Source organism: Acanthochromis polyacanthus, chromosome 12, assembly GCF_021347895.1.
Source record: "Acanthochromis polyacanthus isolate Apoly-LR-REF ecotype Palm Island chromosome 12, KAUST_Apoly_ChrSc, whole genome shotgun sequence".
In the NCBI taxonomy this organism is placed as follows: domain Eukaryota; kingdom Metazoa; phylum Chordata; class Actinopteri; family Pomacentridae; genus Acanthochromis; species Acanthochromis polyacanthus.
In genome coordinates, this window is record NC_067124.1 from 13,463,973 (window position 1) to 13,488,764 (window position 24,792).

Sequence of the window (24,792 nt, forward strand, 5' to 3'; positions counted from 1 at the left end):
TCCCGTTTAAGCCAGACATGCAAACAGCAGCAGCTCGTAAACAAAGCCACCATTAAGTGTTGCAGCTACCAACTATTTAGGTGAGGAAGGACAGGGGAAGTGGAGCATTGGGTGGGAAGAAAAGAGGCAGGGGGAAGGGAGGAGGGCGAACGCATTCCTGCACTGGCTTTGAAGCTGAAACCACACTGCAGGAAAGTAAACACTGGCAATGGCAGGAGAGAGGTAGAGCGAGCGAAAGGGGATTAACTCGGGAAAAAAAAACAAGGCAAATTGAAAGAGAGGTATTTTAAATTCCTACTCAAAGATAAATGTTATGACAGTAACACATAAAAATGGAAATTGGGGAAAATGCCCAAAGAAAATCTCGGCTAAAATGAGACAGAAACAGAGCAGGCCGTGTGTCTGTGCAGTCAGAAATCCTTTTGTCAAACCTTTTCAAAAGTACATCTGTGGTTATCCCAAAATGAATTCAGCAGGAAAATAAAGGCCAAATCCCTTTCAATCAAAACATACCAGCTTGGACAAGCTGTAATACTCAAGAGACACGCAGGGAGAAAATGAGGGTCTGCCAAGACAAAAACCCTTAAATTGATTCATGCACCATCAGACAAAGTAGACATGACAAACAATAACGGAGTATTTCCAGTAGTCAAGCAACCCAGCAACAACCACAGCTACTAGCTGAATAAAATGTGACCAAGGTTACACCTTGAGCCATATTACTCTTAAAGCCTCATCTACTCCAATATCTGCAGGATGTCTCACTGGACAGAAGGACCTCAAAGGTTAAACTGCACTGAATCAGTCATTCAACAAGCTAATAGTGCTAATCATAGAAACCAAAAAAACATTTTTTCCTAACCAAAACACCTTCTTTAAGTGCTTTTCATCTGCCCCCATGGAAAATGTGATTCAAGTTTTGAGCAACTGTTCCTTGAAGCAACGCTGGGTGCAACAGGTGTGCTCTGGCAACTGTCTGGGAATGTTTCAAAAATGTCTGAGAGAAATACTACAGGTTTTTGTGTGATCATTCAGAGAGGTTAGCCACATTTTTAAAATAGGTACATAAATTTGTTGTAGTATTGAAATATATCACAATACAAATGATAACATATGCCAGAGAAACATCCAGTAGCTTTTTCTTAGTGACTTGGATTGAAATTATCAAACATTTTGAGTTGTAGGTAAAAGAAAAACTCCTTAAAATGGAGAATAAAAGAACAAACAAGAATGTACAGCAGCCTGGCACATTATGGTAAAAACAAACTCGGCCTGGTATGGCTGCCAGTGAATGTGTAGGAGTTGATGGCATTAAATGAATGCCAATATGCAAACACTCCAAGGACAACTAAACTACTGCTCTGAATTATTTCTCTCCTCTCACACCCACACCACCTTAGCTCAGCTGTGTCATTAAAACACAATCTTGAGTCAGACTCCAAGACTGCTGCTTCTAACCACAAACGCACCAACTCAAATTCACTGTTCACACGCCATCCTCCAGTCTCACAGGCCTGCCCTCGTATAACCTAGCCCAGTCCTAATGGGAGCCACATGTTCCATACAAATCAAACATACAATCAAAGCACACAGTGAAACATTTAGGATTCACACTGCTGGAAAAGTGGTTCTTTAAATCTGGCTTTGGAAACTGAGCCGATAAGTTTTTTTGATGGGCAAACAAGCAAAGTCTGGCCTCCAACTGAGACACACAAGTGGCAGCCGTACCCTCAAGTCAGACTGAACGTTTAAACAAAAAAATAAAAAGTCATTACAGTGAGCTTCTAAACATCAAGCAAGCAGCCCAGCCACAAAACTCCAAATGGGGGGGGGGTCTTTGAAGCCAGATGTGTAATCCGATGTGCAGAGTCGTGGTTGGTCCAGTTAAAAGTCATATAACTGGAACCAGATGACTAATGAGTGAGACAGCAGTCACCAGACTCAGGAGGCTGCTTGCACAATATATGGAATGAATCAAGGTATTTGCACCCAGAGGGAGCTGAAGAAAGGGAGGGTGGCAGAAGTTGTTGTGCTTGAAAAAACTCATCAAGCAAAAATCACAAAAATGTGAATGTGAAGCAGTTTGCATGCACACAGGGACACACACTCAAAGCCCTATGAAGTTAAGTTTAACCACAGCACTGCAGGCCCAGGTCAACACTCAAATAACAGGGCACACTGCTCCAGCACAGAACTGGACAGCTAGGAATAGTGTCTTTCTGTCTGTGACACCGGCCTGAATGCAGTAAGGAAAACACGGTGTTCAAACAGAGAAACAGAGTTCATTAAAGTGTAAATAACACACACCACAACTAAACTATTTCTGTTAGGAGATGATTTGACTCTAATGCTGCATCAAAACATACCAGAGTAGCACTAACATAGAAAATATAACTCCAAGAAGGCAAAGGCAGTAGTAGATGTAGCACAGCTCAATTTTCATTGTGAACAAAGGCACAAAATCATGATAAAGACATAAAATCAATAACTTCTGAAAGGTTCTGCAAGAGACATAATTTGCCTCATGATAGACGATTGGCTGTCTGAGCCTGAATGATCTCCCCATATGTAGCTCTTAACTGCACAAAGGGCATCTCAAACAGGAATAAACATTTACACAGATGACTGACAACTATCATGACAGCGCAATTTTAAGTGACAAGTTGGTTATAACAGGTGTAACATTATCACAGCTCAATATGCTTAAGTTTAACAAATTAAACACAAACATAGCAGCTTGCAAAGAAACTGACATAAATTTGTGTGAGCTATATGGGAAATACTGTATCTCTAAACACCGACAAGCAGAAGGAAAATATTGCAAATGCAGTAACACACACACAAAAATCCTTTTATGAATTCGTGGAAACTTCAGATAACCCTGTCACATACATATTTATTCCTCACTTGAATTCAAAGCATCTAATCAATCCCATTTCCTCTTCCTGAAAAGAAATTCATTCTGTCAGCAAATTTGAGCCACTGCTACAAAATTAATTCAGGTGAAGCTCGTGTGAAAATGAGAGCAACGAATTGTCTTAAAAAAAATAAATCCATGTCTGAAACACGCTTCTTCTAAATTACATTTCTTTCCTATGGCCTGCAGTCATCGGCAGCTTAATTGTACAGCCTTTCTCTGGGACACTGTGGTAAATAATTTACACAAAATCACCTTGTATGAGGAATTACAGAAAGCTGTGGTTAAAGAAGAAATGTATTTATTGAGAACAAGACTCCAAACGGGCTAAACCGGTCTAAACTCCTGCACAGCCCATACCCTCTCAAGTGAAAAACACTGGGAGTTCAATACATCCATACGAGTAAATGACCCAAACAAGCTGAATTATCGGCACAAGCAGAGAGACAGGAGCAGCCACAGGCTTAGCCGTGTAATGTGCAGGGTCAGCAGCACTCACTGCTGGCTGCCAACAATACAATGAGCCCAATGCCTGCAGTCGCTGCAGGGCTTTATTCTGTGTCTCAACTGCAAAATGATGGATGCCTGTGGAGAAACAGGAAAAGCATCCATGGGACTTCCAGATGAAGGTGACATTCCCATTGCTTTTCTCAAAAATTATCAATGACTTAAAATACCGATAAAGAGCAGAATAAAAGCACAATAAACACCTAAAGAAACATGCGTTCTCAGAGAAGTATACAGTTACATGGAATGAATTATAAATACAATACTGTTAATCATTTCCTTACCTAATTATAAGGCATCTAGAACTGCCAATGAATTTTGTACATTTAGGTCTGTCTTAAACCTACCAGCTTCACACTAATTGCCATTTAATTACTGACACAAATGTGAATCATAAGAGTCAGAAAAACAACAGTACTCGGTAATGGTTAAACCACTGGAAAGGTTCGTGGTAGCAGCCTTCTCGGAAGTGGATCACCCCAAAATATACCACTACCGGTCTGGCATGTAACAAACACCCACGTTTCCGTCTTAAAATTGTTAATGCATCATCAGAAGATTGTTTTTGCTGACGAGATGACAGGTTTGCTGTCTTTTTTTTTTTGTTCCGATGTGTAACCTGGTCGGGGATTTCACTGAAGGGACAGCAGCAAGACGAGTAAACAAAATATAATAGTAGCTCATTCAAACTATTACACGATACAGTGATTTATTGGATATGATAAAAACGAAACAGACCGATCATATTAGTGTAGCTGTTATTTAAAACCCCATCATTTGCTTGTGATACCATTTGAAATAAACCAGTATCAGCTTCCGTGACAAAAAATAAATAAATCTGGAGCCGCTAGATGAAATGACCGCATCTGTCTAATCTCTACATCTCTTCCTGCATCACTCTTTGCAATGGAACTAAATTTAAACTAAGGGCACGGAAACATATCTTAAAAATCAAGCCACGGAAGCCGTCGTGGGTTTTTTCAAGCAGCGAGGTATCCAACTTTCCCCCGTAGAGACCCGCCTGCACTTCCCCGACAGTCACACCTGCACATCTGTAGTCGTGCACATGGATTCAGGCAAACAAATGACATAATAGATGATAAACTAGCTCAAGAAGCATTAAGCACATTGCCCCCCTGTTCTCCACAGCTGCCCCCGACTTTCTTGCCCCAACAGCACTGACTCAGATTTCACACTGTGGCTCCTCCTCGTCTTCCTCCCAAAGCACAACGGCCGGGAGGAATTTGTCGGTCTTTGTTTAAAAGGACGAATGGAAAACACACTCTCAAGGGGCCAGGAATCTCAAATAAACTCAAATACAAGATGTTAAAATCATTTCTGACTCTACTCTGCTTAAGCAATTAGCTCAATTTAACAAAAAAGTTTGTCGAAAAGTTTCGAACAAACTTCAGACGGAACGTTAACCTACTCGGTAACTCGGCTAACGCGAATTACCAACTTCGGCTTTATCAACTAACTTCAGGCTAAACACTCAAGTCAGTTTGCTTCATTGGAGACCGTTCACTTCATTGAGGCTTAAGCTAAAGCAGCTGCAAAAACACACACATGAGCAAAAGGCGAAACTCGAGTCTTGTAAACATGAGTCTGATTGGAGGAATGTGGTCAGCAAACGTTACGCTAACATTTGCTAACTATTCAAACAAGCTAGGACACAACATCAGTCCCGAATCCCGGTTTCCGAAGAAACTGGAAGGCAGTGAAATCCGTCGGATAAGTACAGCTATTGTTAAAAAGCTGCCTGCTACCCCGAACATAAACCCATGTGCTATGCTAAAATCATCGTCGGTGAACCAGGTATGTTCCCATTAGGCGGTGGCTGACGTATCCCAAATATGTGCCGTGGAAGCAGCTGGCTCGCTAGCTGCAGCAGCATCCCCCGGCTGGCCCGCACACAACAACCGTCTCCATTCCTGCTGGCATTCACAAGATAGCCGGGCAAGAAAAGACGGAGGAAACTGAGTGGAGCCAATAGTTTGAATGTTGAAGCCTACCCTTGTCAACACAGCAAGTCCGTCCACTCGGCTCCTGCAGAGTAAAAACCACTTTGAAATGGAAAAAGTCGAGGAAAATGTGAAGACGAGCGTCAGCGGGGAGCCTCGTCCACTCCCTCCACAGCAGTCAGGTCGACACAGCCGGAACAGCAGAGACTGGAAAATGTAAGATGGCGGCACATTTATATAGACCGCAGCACACCTCCAGCGGCCGTGTATCCTGCCGTTCGCTCTAAGAAAATAGAATCTTAAATCACAAATACCTTTAATTGTAGCCACTCTTGCCGGTTTATGTATATATTTACCCACTAATATTCACTACACACATTTTTTGCGGGTAATATTAGATTTAAGACTGTAAAATAAGCCGAAACCCAGGTCTACAGCATGAGTATGGATACATAATGGAATGAAGTTCTGGCAGACTAGAAAAGGGAAATCCGATTGCTTTCCCTGAGTTAAACCTCTTGGACTGTGGAAAACATGGAGAATTTATTTCACCTATGCAGAGCAACACCTCTACATATAAACACAGAAAGTGCAAGCTGAAATTCCAGGAGTATCTATTTGTTTAGCAGCGATCTTCTGTTCAAAACTGAGCAAATAGATAACTTGCCAGGTTAAAACTATTTAAAATACTCCACAATATTTGCATTACCAGTGGGAAATAAACACAAACACGGTTTTAATGGGTTTCACTTAAATTATTGTACATTTATTGGTCACTCAACACTGTGGGTGATGTCAAGGGTCAAATTGTGGCGAAAAAAACAGCAATAAACACAGATTGTTTTCTGTTGCACTGGCAGTTAAGTGTCAGATGTCATCATGAGCTGGCTTGTTTTATTCCAGTCATTGTTGCAGCCTAAAAATTCAGCAAACTGTCCACTGATAATGAGCTTTCCTTGGTGACATACTTTTATTATACTGGCAGGAAATAAAGCCACTCAGCAGGTTGGATCACCTTATACAAGCTTAGTCAGAGATCATTATCAGAAAGTTGTGATTATTCAAACAGACTTGATTGTATTTGTGAATTAAATCAAATGTCATGTGTCAAGGAAGTATGTAATACAAAAGTGATTCATCGCTATTTTTTCAGTTTCAGTGAGAGTTTTACAGACTTAATTGATCAAACAATGTTGCTAACAGGATTATTTCTTAAAAGTATCCTACACATAGATTAACCGTATGTCCTGACTCCATTAGAAAGCAGATTCAGCCATTAAAATTACCAGTGATCTATGGGCATAGCTGAGGTCCTTCATGTGAACAGTGTGATCTCCCCTTTATTCTGAGATCACAGAGTTGTGGCTATTAATTTCCAGATGACTTTCTAATTGGCTCAAAACTAAGTAAGTTGGTGCATAGGCCGCATAGGAAATTTAAATATGCATTACAAGCCCTCTAGTCAGTGTTTGGTCCCTTAATCTGTGCTATGTAGAGCAGATAATGTACCTTTGCATCATCCCTTCATTCTGCAGGTAGCAATGTCACGGGCAAACAAAGGTAAAATCCTTTCTTGTCATGTGCCTACAGGCCATTTCATTAACCTCTATTTACAGTGTGTGGGTGGAATAGGTTACTGAAGCTGCAATTGAAAACAGTGAATGCAGCAGATCAACAACCAGTGTACACAATATGTGAGCACATCACCTAGAATGACTCCACCCTGCATCATTGCATTGCAACATGACCGATTACCGTAAGTGAGAGTGATTGGTTTTTATTTTGAAGGGCTTTCAAACCGCAGTGAGAATTACTGCTGTCACTCAGTTTAATATGCAGCCTGAGCTCTGTGGAGTCACATCACGATGACACAACTTCAGGAAAACAGGATGACATAGCATTCAAGGTTGCAGATGTTTTAATTAGATTCCAAAACATACATCAGTGAGAAAGTAGAGTAATGATTAGAAAACAGACTTGAGATTAGAAGTTTTCTGATTTGCATTTAACTCCTGTCCTTGAGCAAGGCACTTAACCTCCAACTTTTCCGACATATATTCTTAATATCAAACAACAGGGAATGTGATTGTGTTTGCAGATGCTGGAAAAAGGAGCTGATGATAAAGAACACATTTTATCATGAAAACTTCTTTGAACAAAGAGAATGGTACATGCAGTGTCTGACATAATCATGTTTGTGTTTGATGGAAATCATACATTAAAGCCTTCACTTGCTCACAAGTACCCTCCTGTAAAACAGACTGTACTTGTGAACTCCTTCATGAAAACACACACCTGCCTTTGTGCTGGTGAAAGCTGATCCAACCTAAACAGAACATTTCTTATAACAGCTCTAGAAGCAACCATAAAATGTTTATGTTGTTTTATGTTGTGATTGTTGTCTGACGTTTATTGTTTGATTGTGAATTTCAAGGTGTAATACCAGAAGAAGAGGAGCATATTAGAGTGGAAAGAGCATATTTTATTTTCAGTCTTTTACCTCATAAACTGCCTTAACCCAATATAATTAAAAAACAACATTTTTTCCTCATCATAGACGTTTTAAACTGTCAATATCTGTGTGATATAATTATTATGTTACTCCTATGACACAATACATGTATTTACAATATAAGCTCAGTGAATGAATAATACAGAAAATGTCCTGTTTAAACAAACACAGTGGGAAATTGACAAGATAGGATGTAATACTGGAGTTACTGTGTTGAGTTTTAATCAGAACTAAACAGTCACCACTGAACTTTCCGTGACTGCTGGGTCCAGATTAAGAGCACGGGGTTAAACATCTGATTTACTGTCTAATTTGTAATGCACGCCAAGATCTGTACCAAGCAAACATCTCTGAATTCAGTGTTTGTTCAAATTTTTCGTTGATAAACAGTTTTTACACTTTGCCTGTGCCTGATAATACCAGAAAATAGATCACATTTACGTGGTTTACCTCGCAAAAAGTGCATTTTACCTACATTTCAGATATACTTGCCCTTTTTTCCATGTATATTCTGAGTCTTTCTGCATGTTGAATGTTATATTGTGCTTTAGATTTAAACTTGTAATCACACTTTAAGTGAGAGCAGAGGTGAGAGGTTTCAGCTTTGAATCTGCATCTGTGTGGCAAACAGCAAAGAGGAGAAATAAATACAACTGTACATTTCAAAAGATCACTCTGTTTTACCTGAACAAAAGAGAAAGTGATCAAAGGGGAGAAATGCATCAACGAAAACTATAATAAAAGATCTTAGAAATAGCTTTAGAGGCGAAATAAAATATTGTTTTTGGTTTAAATGACTGCTCCTTTTAAACTTGGAATCATGGATTGAAATATTATTTTCTGTCTCACCTGTGGAAGTATTGTGCACTGTACTAAGTAATTACATGTTGTCATATTTTCACATGAAGCCACATTTAGAATACTATGATTAAATCAGTGTGGGTCACATTCAATCCTCTCTATCCCGGTTTATCACAAGAGAAACTCTTTATCACGAGAGGTCTGGGACACGTGAGGTTAAACATTCAATTTTGTTTGATCCTGGAGAGATGCTGCCAAAGATTAATCCATACTGCCTGTGAAAGGGCCCTCCATCCAACAGGCTGTGCTGAAATAACACAGATTGTTCTGTTCCCAAACACGCTGTGGCTCTCCAATGACCCTGAGCTGCACCACTTCAGGGAGCCCACACAGCACTTGTTCTTCCAGCTGGAGAGGCCGTTTCATGTTCCACCCTGGCAGCATGACGAGTTCGCTGAGTATTTACACCTGCAATTTATTGATAAATGCAGATTGGTGTGGACATCAAGACACAAAATTTAAGGGGAAAAACACATGGCAGTGGCAAGAACGAATGCAGTTTGTCTAAATGTATGGAAATGTTAGTGAAAGCTTTCCTCACTCAGAGCATATTAATGGACTCAATAAACATTTCCTCTCGTTATTACTCACTGAAGTGAGAGGCATGTTGACATAGATTTAGATTTGTTTTCCATACTGACTGAAATCATATCTTTGGTGGTAAACTCTGGCTGCTGTCCAGCTTCATGTAACACACAGGGCTGAGGTCAGTTCACTTTGAAAATAATCAGCTAATAGAACAAATGTGTTCAGCGGGTAAAGATGAAGACTTTAGCTGTAAATATTCCTCCATGGGACTGGTCTAACCACAATCTCAAATCAAAACACTCAGTGTTTAATGCTGGAGAAAGTCCACGTCCACAGTGACTGAATAAAGAGTCCAACATAATGTTTTCCGCGTGTGTCTAGTTGTATATAAACAGAAATGTAGTGTAGAAGAATAACAATTATAATACATAGGGGACTGTGTGCATTATTTACTGCTTGAATAACACAAACACCTTGACAAAACCAAGAATTATCCAGACTGCTGCAGTCATTTTGCCTAATGAATGACTGTGAGGAAACTCCATGTATGCATATGTGTCTTCTAATCCAACTAAAGAGAGGAGCTGATCACATAGAAACCAGGAAAACACAAATAACGCACACAAACACTTTAAAAAAGGCAGGTTTTAGTTTCCCTGGGGTTTATACCCACACGGGAAGAGTAGGTCACATTCAAGCTCTGTTCCCATTGGCTAAAGCTGACTCGGTGTGTTTACATGTGCATGTGTGCATACATTCTTGTGTTTGTGTAAATGCTTGTTATTTCATTTATGTGTAAGTGCAAGTTATGTGTGTACTCACATGCTTCTGAGTGTGTTTCCTTTCAAACTTCTTTTATCTATGTGTATATGCTGCGTGTGGAAAGAGCAGTAAAGAATCTGTCAGCCCAAATGTGCATTTTCTAACATGTGTATCTCTATTACATGCATGCTGCAGCTTTTACAGAACTTCCTGCGCTTATTTAATGAATTTGGTGTCACGCTCCAATTGCTGAGGACCAGAGACTGCAACAGAAATCCTTAAATCCCAGGAGAGCAAAACGCCACATACACATACAGCAGCCATGGCCTGAGGGGTGTGGTTTCTTTCTCTAGCTGTGAAAGAAAGGGGCAGCTCAAAGCTATAGATAGGGGCAGACAAAACAAATACGCCCTCACACACAGGGACACACACACACACACGGCAACAGTAGCAGCAGGTCAGGGAGCGCTATAGATGGGCTACATGGAAGGAATGTTTGTTTTGGAGTGACACTCGTGTAGAGGATGGTGACGTGTGGCCTTATCCCAGCTGAAAAAAAACTCCCACAGTGGGCGAACCAAACTTTTCAGAATACACTATTATATTTACCTGAACCGTGAATAGCTATAGACTTTGAATTTAATAATCCACAAGCATATCAACAGATGGATCAAGTATCTTTTATGTACTCTGCATACTTCAGGACGCTGTTTGTTTCCCCCCACAAATAAGTATGCAAACATTGCATTGTCTGAACATCGCCTTATTTACCAGAAAATATTCAGAGGAGGTATAGCTGCTCTCTCTCTGTGCACTACAAAACACCATAAGATTACTAACCGGAAAGCTGTCACTCAAAACTCCATGCTAACCTGTTAGGTGTCACTTCAAACTTGGCCGGTTGTAATCCAGTGTGTGAAGAGGAGGAAGAGGAGGATACAGAAATGACATCCTAGAAGAAGGTGAGAGGACACTGCATGGACCAGATATTTGACTCAGACTACAGTAGGATTATGAGGATTGGGCAGTATAAGCCGATATAGGAAACAATGTGGCAGAGAAGCTAACATAAAAATGAAGTGAGGCTATAATGCAATATAGGAAGCCATGTTTAGGAGACTCTCTTTTTGTCAACTACAAGCTGCTGAATGAAAACTGAACAGAAAGAATGCTGTGGTGCTGAATTAATACAGGAAACAACAACCTAATTTTCACAGCAGAGCCAAGTGGGATTTAGTGTTGACCACACTACACATCAAAGGCTCTCATTTAGACAGCCGGATGACATTCCACCTGCCTTCCATGAATCCTGTATTATTACAGCAGTAGCCAAGGCTCAGTCCCTGCATCTATACTGCATTAGTGGTTGCCATGGTAAAAGTCCTCCATCCTGCATCTATCCTGCACAGACAGGGAGGCAACACTCATACCGATTTCTGCTGGAGGAAATTGAGCGTCTGAGAGACAGAAACAGCTGAAACCCTGTGACAGCTATTCACAGTTACACAGTGCAGCTTTGTGATGTACAAGCACTGAGATCTACCTGTAAAACTACGCTGAGATTTCCTGCACTGTCTCCATCACGCCTTTACACAAAAGCATGGCGTGGCGACTAACACAGCAAGTCTATGGACAAGGAAGGCCACAGCTCACAGCTATCTGCAGCGTTATTACACTGTTTTAGGACTAGTTTCTTTATCAAATGGTTTCTGTTCATGTCTGTTTTATTAAATACAAGGCAGACAGTCAGAGAGGGAGACAGAGCAGCTCAGTCCACACTGTGAATATGTGGCGGCGCACTAAGCTACCACACTGCTCCCTGATATTTTATTACATCTCACGATGTCATGTAGAAATTAAACTCCTCGTGGAGAGATACTGGAGCTGAAGGGTTTAACGCTCCTAAAAGTCATTTATCAGCTGGATTATCGTCAACAGCTGCTCATTAAAGCTAGTCACATCTGGATTTATTTGCCATTTGTGTCACATCCACAGCAGGGCCCAATGACTGTCATTATTGTCATATCATTATGAAATCATTTTAACAAGCCATGGGAGAGTGTAAATGTTAGTTTGATGGGAAAAAACACGGAAGGTGTAATTTCAAATGGTGCTTTGCAGGTTTTTTTTTAATGAAGTTGTGGTTTAGTTTGGATGAATAAACAAAAATACAGAAATCCTGCAAACCTAAACTAATGTTAGAACAGCTACTGTCTATATGAAGGAAGAAAAAAAAGTGAGGAATTAATTAGGTATATTCTGGCTTGTCTGTAGTACTGATTAAAATTATTCAGAAACTTTAAACTAATTACACAATAATGTATTGTCGAAAGCTTGTGTGTTTTCACAAAAAAACTGATCATAAAAAATATTAACAAAATAACATTAGATACTCCTTTAGAATAAAACATGGTGAATCCACATCCCAGTGAATGAAAATACTCATATCATTACTGAAGGCATATTAAACATGATCGAATCTGTAAATCATGTAGAAGTCAGTGTGTGAAAGCAGTAAATGAAGAGAGGACGGTGATATCGGCAGCCTGAGCCAGAGTCCTGGGCTCACACGAGGCCACTGCTTCTCAAGAGTGTTCAAATTAATTTAATAAATCAAGATTGAGCCCATATTTCCACTCATTTTGTTAGACAATAATTCAATAATTACAGTTTTTATAGCCCCTGCAAATTCAAGCAGCAAAAATGACACAAACAGCTGTATCACATTTATCTGAAATCATCTCTCCACAGCATAAAACAACATCCTGCACGGCTGTCTGCAGTTCACCTTCAGTTTAATCAATTTAGGAAGCCAATTTTCTCCCAAACATTTCAATACCGACAACGACAAGGTTGTTATATCCATCTTATTAAGAGTGAATACGCTATCATTAGCAAATCAATTGCAGTTGGAATGGGTTCAACAGAGGATGAATTGAAATGAATTGCCGCCCTCCCCCTCAGCAGTTCAGTGACACGGAGCTATACGTGAAGCGAGAAAGCCTCTTCTTCTGTGAAGCGTTTGGATTCGTCCTTAGAACTTCTCCTCGTGCTCCAAAGCAGCTTATAGACAACAATGTCAGGTTGGCACATAGGTGACCTCCAGCATGACGGAGGTCTGACCGGCTGAGTGTGTGTTTGTGATGCGACAATGCGTGACACAGGCAGAAAAAAGAGAGTGAAGAACTGACAGCAGAGAATTTGGTGGATGCAAAACCTCAGTTAAATAAGACACACACACACACACACACACACACACACACACGCAGCTTCATGACTGCAGATTCCTGTTTACATAGACGGTGAATAGCAGCCTACAGCGCAGGCCTCCATCAAAGCCAACAGGACAGAACGATCGAGGAGATGGAGTCAGTTGTAAGTAAATGCTACTTTAAAATGTTAACAGGTAATCCAGCTTAATATTACACACCTTCACTCTACAGTACATTCAGTGCTGCTGCAGAACAAACAATAATTTGTGTCTATTGTTGTTGGTGACACAAAATAAAAATTAATTACACATTTCTTTTTTCTTTTTTTTTTTTTACTATTTTAATCAGCATCCTAAATTTTAAACAATTCCAACATCTAAGGAGCTAAAAGACAGAGTTGTATAGGAGGCTAAAATAATTATTAAACTACTGTTCTCCTTTAAACCTCACCCATGAGAGTGACTTCACCAGAATCTATATTCTCGATGCAGAACTACTTACAATCACCTTAGCTTTAATTTTTTTTTCTGTTGACAGATCAAAATAGACCGACAATATTTTCCAAAAAGCAGACTTTAAAAACATAAACACACCAACGCATGCAGCATGTGTCTGCTGAAATCACTTTCAAAAGAAGAAAAGTAGAAAAAAGAGAAGAAGAATGAGAGAATAAGATAAAAACAAGATGCTGTTTGACTTGAAGGCCTTGCAGGTATAATCACAGCTTCATCTCATTGACAGCACTTAGGAAACTTATTGATTGGGTCTATTGTAGGCGAGGTTAAGTGTATACATGCAGACGTGTACATTACCTGCAGAGATAAGACCATCAGAGCACGATAATAAATCTAAAACATGTGAGTATTTATTATCTGTAGAGATTAGAAATATGCAGTGTGATGAGAGATATGAAATACGCTTCACTTGAAATGATATTATTTTGATCGCTGTCAGAAGACTGATAAAAAGCACAAGTACATATATATTCTCTCATCAGTGCAGCAGCTGACATCAAACTGAGTCATGAATGAAAATCTGTAGATTAAAACTGGTACTTTGAGCTAATTAAAAGTTTTTATGGAAAATAACAATTTATATAGCTAATTACAAATGAGTGTCCAGGCATTTCTAGACATAAATTAATTAAAAAATGTGATTGTAACACTGATTAATCTGTGCTCAATTTTCTAAGAACTTGCACGAATTCATGGCCAGGAACAAAACGGACCCGAGGACTGAGCAAAAGGAGTCATTCAACATGAACCATTAAACTACAAACTCTTTTTGTCTAAAAGATTCTTGCTTGTTTTACTTTTTAATAATCATAATCTATGTAGCTGAAACAATGCTATTCTTCAGTTCAGTTTTTGAAAAAAAAAAAAAAAAAAACCAAGCATGAATCAGACCTAAACACACATTTTTCTGTCACTGCAACCAACTGGATTCACCAAAGGAGAGGATTTTAGGATGTGAAGCCGCCTGAGAGCCAGAGGGGGAGCTGTGCTGTTCAAACAAATAAAAAAGCATCTCATAGATTAACTCTATGAGATGCTTTTTGTTTGTTGATTGATTTGATTGTAGTGAGGTAAACAATTACGCTAATCTATCTAATTTAGAACATATACAATTTATTTTTGGTACTACTATTGTTATCATTATTATTGTTAATGATAATAATAATTACAATAATAATTATCATATGATAATACAAATAATAATAATAATAATTCAGGGTTCATTTATAGTAGCAGTATGTGGGTCTGATGGTGAGAAAATTGGTTAAATGAGCATTCATGAGATTAAAAGTATTGTTTTATATTTGTGAGTTGGAATAGATCATTTTTAAATTTACTTTACTCCACTCATTTACTTATCCACCTACAAATAAAGAATAAAAATAAAATGATATTGTATGTGAGGAATAACTGTATAACCTTGCTTTTAGCAAAGATGAGTAATATTTACATTGTTTCTTTTATATCATAAATAAAATGTTAAATCAAAAACACTAGAATTTCACATTAAAGGAAGCACTGTAAAGCTTTTATTAAACAGTGTGTGCCTGTTAAAAATATTACAACACCATACATGTACAGTGAAATTTTAAATCAGACATGCTAGAATAATTTAAAACAATAATCTATTTGTATGTAATAATTTACAAACAGTGTTCTGCAGAAAAGTCCAGGGTTATTTTTTATTTTGTCTGCTGTGTAACATGTAGAGTCCTAAGTCAGTACTTGTGCATTGATTGAAAAATAACAGTAGATTACAATAAAATATACAGACCCCCATATGACCACATGCAACAATTTTAAGGGATTTTTATCTGTATAAAATGTCTCTAAATATGTGAGATGTGAAAGTGCCAACCTTCATGCTTTTATCAAAAAGATTACACAACGAATTCGCACAAACTCCAGCGTGCTATTGTGAAAAAGTCTACAGAAACAAATCAGCATCGTACGAATATTTGAAGCGACAGAGGTGACACAAGCTTGTAAACAACGGTTCTGGTTGCCACTTTGGCTGCGTGTCTCACTGACCGCTCTGTTAATCCAGTTAGGACACAAAAGGCACAGACTCACTGATCTGACACAACACGGTGCTACCAATTTATTAGTAAATACATTTTATTTCACCTGTATCCCTGCACGTATAAATCTTGACTTTTGAGGTAAAAACGACTGAAATTGCACAATCCTGAGGTGCCGAGATTAAAGGGAAAAAGCATCTCTGGGTCACCGGTACTTGGCTGTGGTCTGTGTAATTTTTCATGGTGTCTTCTCCCTCGTTTGTTCTCTCTCCTCTGCATTACCTTAACAAAAGCCTCTCACACACACTGAAACATCCACTCCACCAGTGTGACAGACAGGGAGACAAAATGGCTGAATAGTGATGGAGGGGCTGCATGTTCCTTTATGTGTCGACTAATCAGCCAGCACTAACATGTGTCAACACTGCACTCACACTCTCCTCAGAATGGGCACATTGTCCTTCAGACAGAGGAAAAACCAACACTCTTTCCATATCCTGACAACGAATGAGTAACAAATAAATAAAGCTTCTTTCTCTAGCACAATATCAATAAGGAAATTTATCAAGACAAGGAAGGAAATATCATTTCATATTAACAGACGGAAAAAATTCTTTTGGTCTTTTTAACGAAATCCGTCCTCGTGTGCCGTGTTTATATGTGAGCTACAGTTGCAGGTTTTATAACAACAGCTCCAGTGTGACAGCAGAGGGCTGGCCGACGGCTACCTTTTGAAGCCTGCTGCTGCAGCACTGATATCCTGCACACACATACAGTGTCATCAGTATTCTGCAAAACCTGCCTGTCTCCTGCTCTGCTGCTTTTTTATTCATATAATTGACAGCTGACATCGTCTTCAACAATATTCTATATATCTGGAAGCAACCCCGAACACTGGTAATGTATAGTAAAATTTAAAAGATAGACGGATAGACAGATAGACAGATAGATAGATAGATAGATAGATAGATAGATAGATAGATAGATAGATAGATAGATAGATAGATAGATAGATAGATAGATAGATAGATAGATAGATAGATAGATAGATAGATAGATAAAATGAAAGAGTGAAAATGTCTTATTTATTTTAATGATAAAGCAGCTGCCTTCCTCTTCCAATTACCAAATAAGCAAAGTGTATACTTGAGCTAAATCTATATTAAGCAAGGAATTCAGGAACCCAATAGGATCACTGCTTTTGCTTCAACTCTAAATTCATTTTGTCCAGTTAAAAATGAAAACAAAATGTGAAGATAATTAGAGTGTCTGCGAGCCTTCAGATTGTAGTTTTCATGTGAGTCAAGCCTTCTCACTTGACCATCATGCATAAACATAGTGCAAGAAAAGAGGTGGAGAGATAATGAACTGTCTGCCGCTGCTATACGCAATCAAGAACTAACCTTGTGAATAATCAAGGCTTGGCAGGCTTGAGAGAGAGGGGGTGAGAGAGGAAAAGAAAGACAGAGAGGAGCGACTACAGCGCCAGTCTCTAATCCTATCAGTCCAGTCCACGGTGTGTGTGTGTGTGTGTGTGTGTGTGTGTGTGTGTGTGTGTGTGTGTGTGTGTGTGTGTGTGTGTGTGTGTGTGTGTGTGTGTGTGTGTGTGTGTGTGTGTGTGAGTGAGGGTTGTTCCTTTAGGACGGCTCCCACTACCAGCATTGAAAAGCAACCTGGAATCAAAGCCTAAATACATCTGTGTTTGTGTTTATCAAACAATGGCAAACCTTCTCTCGTCAAGGCCTTCTATACATTTGAATCATTCGTTACATTTCTGGGGGTTTTATTCTGTCTGTCTGCCACATATCGGTGCTTTCCCCTTGAAATGGCTCGTTTTTGGTACATCCCTGTCAGCTGAGGGAAAATGAGTGACACTGCCATTGGTTTAATAGGGTGGGTCAAATTCTTGATGCTTTTGGTGTGAGGTGTGTCAGTGAAATCACTAATAACTGTGACTACTGTATTTGTTCATTTCAAGCTGATGAGAAGCTCACTGTGGTGATGAACCCACATCACAAATCCTTGTACACAGTGCTTTGTTAGCTAATTTAGTTAGCAAACAGTTGAATCAAACAGTCTTAAAGCTGAATTTTAAAGCTTTTACAAAGTTAGTATAGCGTATATAGTATTACAGAACTATTACTTTGTGGTTCATGACAATTTCTTTCTCCTATGATCCAAAATGTGTCCACCTGCTTCATAATGTGACTGGCAGAGAGTTTGCTGTTCTGCTCTTCAACAAGGACGGGATTCGACAAGGACAGGATTGGAACAAATTGCGTGTGTGTGTGTGTGTGTGTGTGTGTGTGTGTGTGTGTGTGTGTGTGTGTGTGTGTGTGTGTGTGTGTGTGTGTGTATTCTGTGCGTCTGTGACAACACAAACAACAGCTGATGCTGTGGACAGGTGGACAGTCCCGCAGTAATGCTAAAACACACACTTTAACATGCACCAGGTATGTGTTAGCATGTTCAAGCACACGTTTTACTGTGAAGTGCAGAACTAGCTGTCGGAATCGACGCGTTTTTCGACATGCACACACAGACTCACACCCTCATAACTGCACAGATGATCAGGCATACACACTTTGAAACAATGAAAAACAAACTAGCAATTGTGGAAGAGAAATGAACATCACAACAACGCTGCACAGGAACAGAAACGACAAAGCAGTGCATTCTATCTTACGAAGCCGTCCACTAAAAGCATATTTCTCGCCCTCCATCTTACAGCTGGCTGGCCGACAGGCAGACAAAGAGACACTACTGCAGTGTGAAAATACTGACGTAACTGGCTTCTCTATGGCTGAGATTTAGTCTCCGCGTGTATGACTGTGTTTTATGCTTTATGGATCGCAGCAAATACGCCTACTGTTGCATGCATTTTGAAATATGTCTCAATGAGAATGTTTGCAAATGTTTCAGGAGATGATTTGAGGATGTAACAAGTTTGTTTCCATTAATGATCACAAACTTATCGTATGAATATAAACACACATGACTTCAGCTCATGGGTTTAGACGATGCACTGTTGTGTGTTTACGTGTGTACTTCAGTTGTACAGTTGGGGATGGGCAGGTAGTAATCTGAATTATCAGCATCTCAGTGTTCGCTCTTCTTTCCTTCGTGTCTTCTCCCTCTGTACCTCACCCATCCCCCTCCTCTCCTCTCCTCTCCTCTCCTCTCCTCTCCTCTCCTCTCCTCTCCTCTCCTCAGATTATTCCACAAAGCAGGTTGTAAATAAAACTGCAGTGCTAGAATTTTAATGATGGTCTTTTTCTTCTCTACTGTCTGGTTACTGAATAGATAGACAAGCGCTGGCGTCTTTGTAGGGAAACAACACACTTCCACAGAGAAAACATTCAATTCACATACATCGCCAAGCTGGTCTCTACCACACTAGCAACAGTGATACTAGTAATAAAATATACCAGTACAATACGATTTGGATACTATTTTTTCATTGCTTAGCTTGGCTACTGATACATTTTCCAGGCAGCAGCAACATATTTGACACACAACACCACAAATAGGCCATCTGATTCATTAAACCTAGCAGAACTACACCCATTAAAGTCACAGCGGTATTTTATATTTGTGTAGTGCAGAAGCTCACCTGTTTGAGGCAGTTGCCAGCAGGTTGTCTGCGTGATGGAGGCCTGTAGAGGGTTTAAGCCTTTGCCTCTATTTCACACAGACAAAACACAAAGAATAGGCCATCAGCTAACCCTGAAAGTCCAGTCCTACTCTACCAAGGGTAAAAAATACACACAACAGCAGAGAAAAGGAAAAAAATCCCATTTTTAGCATGGGATGGAAATCAAAAAATAAGAGAAAGTAGAGACAGAAGAGAGAGAAGGGAGATGAGGAGGACATGCTAGCACTTCACTGATCAACTTTCAACTTTGAGAACAGGAGCAGGAGATGCGGTGGTGGTGTATTGTGGAGGGTATTAGGGTGAGGGACACCCTGAAGTCTCCCCCACTGTGTCTATGCATTTGTTTGTGTGTGTGAGTGTGACAGCAGGGAGCAGCTCAGCGCAGGACGCTGCACGCAGCAAGGGGCCATTAGACATGGTGGGGTGACCCACATAAAAGACACACACACACACACACACACACACACACACACACACACACACACACACACACACACACACACACACACACACACACACACACACACACACACGAGCATAAAACTTTCCTTTCTGCTGCCAATGTGCCATGATAACCATAAAGCTGGGATTCTTTAGCATTGGGTTTAGCATGGCCATTGTCACATGGTTCTCACAGTGTAGGATTTGGGAGGCAACTGCTGCTCCAATAAGCTTCAGTAGAAATCCACAAATCCAACAAACTCTTTTCAGTGATGAAACACATTCTTCCTGCTCATTTTTTTCTTTTTTTTGTGAATGAAAAGTTTTCAAAGTGTATGTGTTCTGCTCTACTTTAGTTGCTGTTGCCATTAACACATTGGATATGCTTTTCCCACAAAAGGATCATTTCTGTAAATCTGCCAGAGCTGATTTGTGCTGATAGAAGATGGTGAGCAAAAGCATGCAGTGGGCTGGAAACTTTATTCCAACAGATGAAACTGGCAACAACAGCGAAATACAGCTTCAAAATCATTAAAGTTTCTCTGACACATCCAAACAGAGAATTATTTTATAGAAATATATATATATATAGAAGTGTAAGCTGTCTTTTGCAGACATAATGCATGACTTAATACTGTACATTGTTAAGAAAAATCCTACAAGGATATATCAAAAAATATGTTCAAAACTGCCGAATAAGTTAGAATTTTTAAAAATGCAAAAACGACAAACTGAAAAATATATTGAAAACTGGTACATTAAAATAATAATTTAAAAAATTCAAAAAACAAAACGTTGTTTAAAAATTTTTTAAAAAAGAAAAAAAATGAAAAATTGGACACCCTTAAGGGCAAAAATATTTGAAATAACAGTGCATTAAAAACTGTAAAACAACAGTTACTGTATGAATAAACACAGTATATAGCTGGAATTTACAGATATGATAACCATAAAGTGGGATTTCTTATCCCCGAGTTAAAATGGCCTTTGTAGCACCATATCCTCGGTGTTTGGTCGAGAAATGTCTTAAAGTTTGTGTTGCCATACTGTGTTTTAACACACACGGCATATATTTTACCACAAAGGCTATTTCAGAATAAAATATAGCTTTAAAATCAGTAAATAAGACATTTCTGACAAAGTCTCAGCAAATAATCAGGCCATAAAATTCAAAAGCTAAGCTAAGCTAAGCTAGCTTTGCAGACCTATCACAATATTGCATATTACACAGGTTTTACAGCAACTGTGTCCTTCTCTGTATTGATATAGTGATCTGAAGTTAAGTGCAAAATAATAAAGAATAATTTTTTTACTTTGATTTAGCAATAATGGATTTGTCCTTATGTAATACCTACGGCAGGCAGAGAGGCCATCTAAGTTTCTGATGACATTTTCCACCAAATAATCATGCAGTTTTGTACTCATTAGCTTAATTAGCAAGGTATCAACTCTCCTGTAGTATTTTAATTTCCCCTCACTGTACATTGAATTCAACTGTGTATTGTATAGTATAACTGATTTTATAGACACATCAGGTCTGTACTGGAGGTACACAGTTCAACACTAGTGGAAACCAGTAGCACCATTCTTCAGGAGCCATGATTGGACAAGTGCAACCATAAACAAACCCCAACTGGAAGCTCAGATGCAATCAATATAAAGTATATTGATACTATTCAGATGTGACTGAAATAATTTAAATGGACAGTGCTCTGGTAAATGTTGTAATTCATTGTAAAGCTTTTTTGCTATCCTGTCTACCTCAGAAAATCATAAATGACCCAAAATTAAATATAAATTGTGTGAACAGTTTTTGCACTAACAACCAACGGCTTTTACTTGCTTTTAATTTTTTTAAAAATGCACGGCTGCAGGTAAATATTTACACCTGCAGCATTTTAACATCATGAGTGCAACTGATCTACTACTTCTGACTAAACTGGTGTAACAATGTTATGTCGTTATTGGAAAGCATCAATGTTGATGTTACGATGATGACTTGATGCAACCTGCCTAAATCTACCATATACTGTTTGGGGCCCTTAAAAATCGTATTTCCTCATAAAGAACTTTCTGTGATTATCTACAAACCATGGGGAAAAATATCCTCTGCTGTGTTCCTGTCCAGAACTGATTGTTGTGTTCAACAACATAACAGAATCTAGACAATAATCCGTACATGTATGCTCTTTTAAATGCAGAAACGGTACTTATGCTTATGCCAGACAGACTGAAACTCGGTGCACATATTTCTGTCATTATTGTGATCTGTTGATGCAGCTGTTAATGCGTCTATATGCGGCACACTTTCCGTTTGACAAGACTGATTAACAATTTGACTAAGTCAGCATCAGATTCCGCAGTAACTCCAACACAATGCTGTGTTCTGTAATAAATCTTGAAACGTGCCTTTTTTCTCTTAGATAATTACAGTTTGACTGCACAACTCCACTTCCTCACACAGCAGACAGATTGTTGAGTTGGTGAGTTGGCCTGCAGTTCTGAAACTCTCCCTCTTTCATTATCCTTATCTCTCCATATCTCTCTCTCTCCTGCCCCCACAACACACACACACATATACATTGCCAGAGGGATTTGCAGCAGCTAGGCAGAGCATATGTGTGAATGTGTGTGTGTGCACATGCACAGCAGGGAGTTGCCAATTACAGCAGTGATTAAAACCCAGTAGTGTGGAAAGGGAGAGCAAGAGGGAGAGAGAGGGAGGAAGAGGGAGGAAGGAAGAGAGAAAGAAAAGAAAGAAAAGAAAGATAGACAGTCAGCGATATAATGAACAAGAACACAAACGTGTCCCTCCACATGGAGCCTTTTCCATAAATGCTACAGAATTGTAGTTGTGATATTTATGGGCAGCCTGAGTCAAAATTCAGGAAATGGCTTCTGCAATTTTCTGTGTGGAATCCAATGAGAATCTCTGTAAACATGGGTGCATTTGTGTCAAAATAACCAACATCATTATTCAAAGTAGGATAATGCCAGATAATCATCACCAAAGTGCATTTCCTCTGAAAAACTCTCCATTTAAAGCCACTGTGGCTCAACCAGGCATCCGTCCTTTTACCTCTGCAGAATAAAAGCCAGAAAAATGCACATTTTGTATGTAAAACCTGGTAAAGAGTTACAAGGAGACAGGCCTAACAAGGGATATTTGAATTTAAAGAATGCATTTCCTCAGTAGCTGATTTATACACAGAATCGCAGACTGGGGGGAGTTCGACCCCTAAATCCAGTGGGACAAATTTCAAACTTCATCTACTTCTGACCACCACACCTTCCCTACCCATGAAAATCAGCATTGCATGCTTCATATATAGCAAAGAGAAAAAGAAAAACGTGTTGGGAGTGAAGGCAGCAGTTTAAACAAACAAAACAATCCATCACAGTGAATCTTAAGAATGAGTTAATGGAGGTTCAGAGCACAGACAGAAAGACAAACAAGAAATGAGCACCAGCAGTCTAATCACCCAACTTTTTATGCCTTCTTCACATTAGTATTTCCAATAGGAGAGGAGAGGAGATAAACATAGTGTAGAGAAGGGAAAAGATGAAGGACATGTCAAAGACAGGAGAGAAGAAAACCAGAAAAAGAAGAAAGCAGTAGTTAAAATGATGTTCAGACACTTTTTCTGCAATGTCAGATAGTCTTGAAGTTAGTACACATGTCAATAACAGTTGAATGTTGTTTGAAAAAGTAGGAAATCTCATTGAATTCATAGAAAATATGATTGTATCATTCTTTGTTGGCCTCTTCATATGTAGGTAAGTTATTACTGGTCTTAGCAATTCTTTGCATTATGCAGTATCACACACAAACATGGAGCCATATTCAAACTCAGTGGTAAGAATCAGTGCATTTCTCAATGACCCCACAGCTGGTTTCCATCTTTCAGACTTGGATCATGTTCATGCACAGGTATGGAACAGTTCTTGCTCTGTAAATATTCCTACAACCAAGTCCATCTTTTACATGATGAAGTCTTCATAGTGTCACACTGAAACTAAAACACTCAAATGAAGAAGTTTGTCACCAGTTTGCTCTGTGACAGACAAAACTACCATGTTTCCTTGACTCATGACGTGAAGTCATGTGTTGCTTTTTTGTCACGCCAGATTTACCACAAATACAAGCTCCTTACTGACGAGAAGCCTTCATGTCAGCTTTTTCTAGAGTCCCTGAAATCTCTTTCCAACACAAATTGATGATTAAGCTGACACGGGACACGAACACTGCAGCATCTATGAATAAAAACTACTCATGTTGTGTTATATTTACAGAAAAAGTCAGATTACAGTCATGCAATATGAGGAAATCTGTTGAAGCTTTGTTTATAATTTACTTCAAATTTCCAAATGGAAATGAAATAGAATCAATTTAATGCAGGTACTTTAAATTAGGAGAATTATACTGTATATGACTTCAGAAAAATTCTTAAGCAGATACTCTGGCTAAAAATGAAAAGAAACTACTGAGAACACGACATCTTGCCTCTGCATGGTTGGTTTTTACCTTCAGGTGAGTTACAGGTTATTGTGCTGCTAGTTTTGGGTAAAAAACAAACAAACAACCTTTTATATCACAAACGTTCATTGCCGAGATACAAAAAGCCATCTTAAGGCTGAGAAACATATCTATCTGCTAATGCACCTTGTAAACTTTTAGGTAAAACCAACATTTCAGACAGCGTTTTTCTGATTAACAGCTAAGAGGTCGTGTTTTCTGTTTTGGGGACTGACTGAGTGAAAAAGTATTCTTTGTTTGTGTGAACTGGTCAAACACTGAAATATTCTCCAACACAAAGAAGGACAGAAAATGGCTCGTAAACACGTTTTCAATACAAATTTGATATTTCGGACCTCAAAGCTGAATTAAAATTGCTTGATT

The 24,792-nt window shown here is 39.1% G+C and overlaps 1 protein-coding gene across 3 annotated transcripts in view; it reads right to left on the bottom strand.

Moving 5' to 3' along the window:
• Nucleotides 1-24,792, bottom strand: part of ctnnb1 (catenin (cadherin-associated protein), beta 1) — a 40,534-nt gene that overhangs the window by 7,833 nt on the left and 7,909 nt on the right. The window contains exon 1 of one of the 3 annotated variants that reach the window (XM_022190428.2): nucleotides 19,410-19,624. The exons of 1 other annotated variant lie outside the window; for it this stretch is intronic. The gene's annotated coding sequence lies outside the window, so the exon portion shown is untranslated. Of the gene's footprint in view, nucleotides 1-5,436; nucleotides 5,601-19,409; nucleotides 19,625-24,792 lie in introns of those variants that run through there. One more of the 3 variants, XM_022190427.2, reaches the window with a different exon arrangement.